Below are 3929 nucleotides of genomic sequence, written 5' to 3'. Positions count from 1 at the left end.
TGCGTTCTGTTTCTGCATGATGAGCACAACAAACTTAAACCTGCCAACCCATTCTCACTGCATACGATTTACGCACCTCTCATCGTCCTCGAGAGAGAGAGAGAAGAAAAACCCCTCTGTTTAGCGAAGATAGGTTGGAACTAGTTTCAATATTTCATGATATGGATGGTGTTTTCTACACTAGGGCACGCTGCAAGCTCGGGACTGCCTAAATTTCCGGGTTACTGTTTCCGTTGTATTTTCAAGCCATTTGGCTTCATTGTGTTTTGAAATTCTTGCAAACTATGTATTTGATTACTTATTACTTATCAGAGGCGTATCTAGAGAAAATGGCGCCTATGGCAATCCTCCTATCGGCGCCCTTTTTAAGATATTTTTATTCTCTATTGTTTCACACACACATGTATATATATATATANAGCGAGTTATTCAAAATCTAGCAACCATGTCACCTTTTTTAATAATAAATAACAAAATAACTAAAACAAATTTTCACTCCAAACTCCCCAGAATTACATAATAGCATTAATATCTTATGAAATACGGCAGATTTGAGCTCTGAAATTATCTAATTTCTTTTATTGAAAACAAAATTATCCGTCTGAAAACATCGCCTATCAGAATAACACGTAGTAAGCAGCTGCAAACTTTTTAATCGGAACTAGAGTAGGTGCCGCGCTCGAGATTGTTATTGTTTACATTTCTACTGAAAACACCATCCATAGAGTTCCTTCGAAAAACTTGCCACTTGGAGATCGCAATTGCATGAATAGAGATGACAAGTCATAAGCTGAACTCCATCAGTGTTCGACTGTCATTCAATCTATTTACGTTTGCACAATCCCATTAGTCCCGCAGTGGACTGATCGTTAAGACACGGTTCCCAACAGATCACCAAAGTCAAGCATCACTGGCTGCGGTCAGTGTGCGGGTGGGTAACCACTTAGATCAGTCTGCGTACGGACCAAGGGTGTGCGGTATTGGTCCTCGTTAAACTGTGCTACCGTAAAGTGTTCGACTTCGCGCGCAGGTCGTCGGGCTACCGAAGCGGGGATGCCATCCCCTCCGCAGAGGATCAAAATTGTGATGGCATGTCTTCGGATCATCCTCCGGGATGTTTCCCAGACCGTCGCCAATAGCCCATTGTGCAGCTCCAGTGCGACGTAAATTAACAGCAGCAGCAACACAATCCCATTAAATTTTATTTTAGTCCCGCAGTGGACTGATCGTAAGGACACGGCTCCCAGTTGAACACCGAAAGTCAATCATCACTGGATGCTATCAGTTAGCGGGTGGGTGACCACTTTGATCAGTCTGCGTAGGGACCAAGGGAGAACGGTATCGGCCCTCACCAAGCTGTTCTACCGTTTAAGTGCTTGACTTCACGCGCATGTTGTCGGCCAACTAAAGCAGGTGAGCCATCCCCTCTGCAGAGGATCAAAATTGAGATGGCATGTCTTCGGATCATCCTCAGGGATATTTCCCAGACCGTTGCTAATAGCCCATTGTGCAGCTCTAGTGCGAAGTAAATGAAGTACCTACCTATTTAATTTTATAACCGTTGAACAGCAGACCCGATTTTGAGTTTCCGACTACCAATGTTCAATTTGTAATTTTAAACCCAATCTAGAAGACAAAAGTACTCTTGAATCAAATATTGAACGAAATTTGCCTTCGTGGAGGACTTTTTGATGGAATTGATCCACATTTACGTTTTTAGAGGAAATCACGAAGACCTCATATGGTGAACCTCAGGGGCCCCCACCAGGGGGGAAGGTGGGCGCACGATGCGCCCACTTAAAGCTTGGGTGGGGATTTTTACACTAAATAAAACGAATAGTTTGGGGGGAATTTAGAATTTGCCCAAGAATGAGCCCAAGAGCTTGGGGGGATGGGGGCCACTGGTGAACCTGACAACAAAACGACTCTAACCCATGATCTGTCCACCACTGAGGATATTTTACGTCACTGTGTTCGGTGCGAGTCGAGTGCAGAATTCGTATCGACCAACCATTGTTGGGATTGCCACTTCATTGGAAGGCATGTCTGTCTCTTGAGCGTAAACGGTTCTGCACTATCCTGATTGCTATATAAAAAGCAATTGTCTCTGCTACCAATGTTCGCTACTATGCAATCATTATGCTATTGGGGGGGGGTTCGTATTTCTAATGGTTATGGTTACATCTGTAACTGATTGATGATTGGGGCAGGTAAGAAAGTGACTTCAGTTTAGAGATCTCTATTGCATCTGGCTTCACGGTTTCTCAAGGCCATTTTCACACGATGATATATTTTTAAATAAAAACATCCAAATGCAAATCACGCATCCAAGCAAAATGATGCTACGGGCCTCTCTGGCCAAGCGTTAGTAAGGATGCATCTTCGTGAACAGTAAGTCGTACATTGCTTAATATCCACATATACCGTCCAATAGTAGCACATTCTACTGAGTCTGCTATAATTAGGCCTCCTGTGAAGTATTTAAAATGTAATTAAAAGACCCTTTCGCCATTTCTTAATTTTTTAATATGGGCTAACCAAAATTTTGTGCTATGTGCTTGTGTGTGCCTCTAATCTATTGACTCTAACTTCTGCCAAATAGCAACACATCTTATTTCCTCTACATGATAAACCACTCACGCCAAAATAGTTCTGAAAAGCGATGCGCCATTACTACTCTTCTCTCGTGGCGTTAGTAGTTAATGTAGTCCTAGTTTCCGCAGAATTTTCCAATTCTTATCATGGCAATCAGAGAATCGCACTCCTTTATTTCTATACTTAAAATGTATTCTGATAAAAATAAAAGGAATTCGATCTGATTGTTGTATGATGTATTCTACAAACAATATGCGTTTTCTGAAAATACACTATAAAGATTTAATTTTTCAGACAATGAAGGAAATGTAAAGTTAATTAAATTCGAGTCTGAAAACCTAGCGGCAGGAGGGGATTCAATTCCCAGCGGTGACACGGGAGCATATATTTCGCACTTTTTCTTTCAAATCATTATAAACTTATAAATCAACAACTAAACAATCATTTTACATTCATAAAAAAAAAAAAAATTTAAATTTCATATGTATTAAATAATATATGTTACCAGCAAAGTATGAAATCCGGCATTGTATAGAATGACTAGGCATTGTATAGAATGCCTGAAATTAGCCGGCAAAGTATGAAATGATTTATATTTCACACATTTCCTAAGCATTCTATAGATTGCCAAATGAGAAACTGGCAAAGTATAAAATACATCTCCGATTCGTACTTGGTAAGGCTCGTGACTTTTAACTAATAACAAGAATTATTTTTTTACTGTGCTACATGGAAATGGAGGAATTTCATGAAATTTACGTGGAAAAATTTATTGAAATGTAATTCAAAATGTCATTCAAGCCTGCCATGTTGCAACAAGTAGGTTAATTTCATATTTTTTATATGAAAATTTTGTTTCCCTAATAAGAAAGGCTTAAATCTTGGTTCGCATAACTTTTTAATTTTCTTTTCACATTCTGAATAAATGTTTTTCAATGGCACTCTCAGTATTTTTTCACAATAACATTTTTATTTTTGAGAAATGCATATTATACTGTGAATGACCGAAATCGGTAGTTTTACATTTATTCGATATTTTAATACTTACTGACGATAGATTAGAAGAAACATCAGTGTAGGGTATACCGGGCAAATGTATACCGGGCAATGGCACTTAACTAGAACTAGTATGACTGGATCTTTGGTAAATGTCCGAAATATATACTAGGTCTAGTTAAGCGCTATTAGCCGGTATACATTTGCCCGGTATACCTTACACTGATGTTTTTTTTAAGGTCAAGTGCCATTGCCCGGTATATATTTGCCCGGTATACCTTACACTGATGTTTTTTTTAAGGTTAAGTGCCACTGCCCATATATTAAGAAAAAAGAAT

The sequence above is a fragment of the Parasteatoda tepidariorum genome, chromosome X1 (genome assembly GCF_043381705.1).
Source record: "Parasteatoda tepidariorum isolate YZ-2023 chromosome X1, CAS_Ptep_4.0, whole genome shotgun sequence".
NCBI classification, from domain to species: domain Eukaryota; kingdom Metazoa; phylum Arthropoda; class Arachnida; order Araneae; family Theridiidae; genus Parasteatoda; species Parasteatoda tepidariorum.
This window is presented reverse-complemented; position numbering follows the sequence as displayed.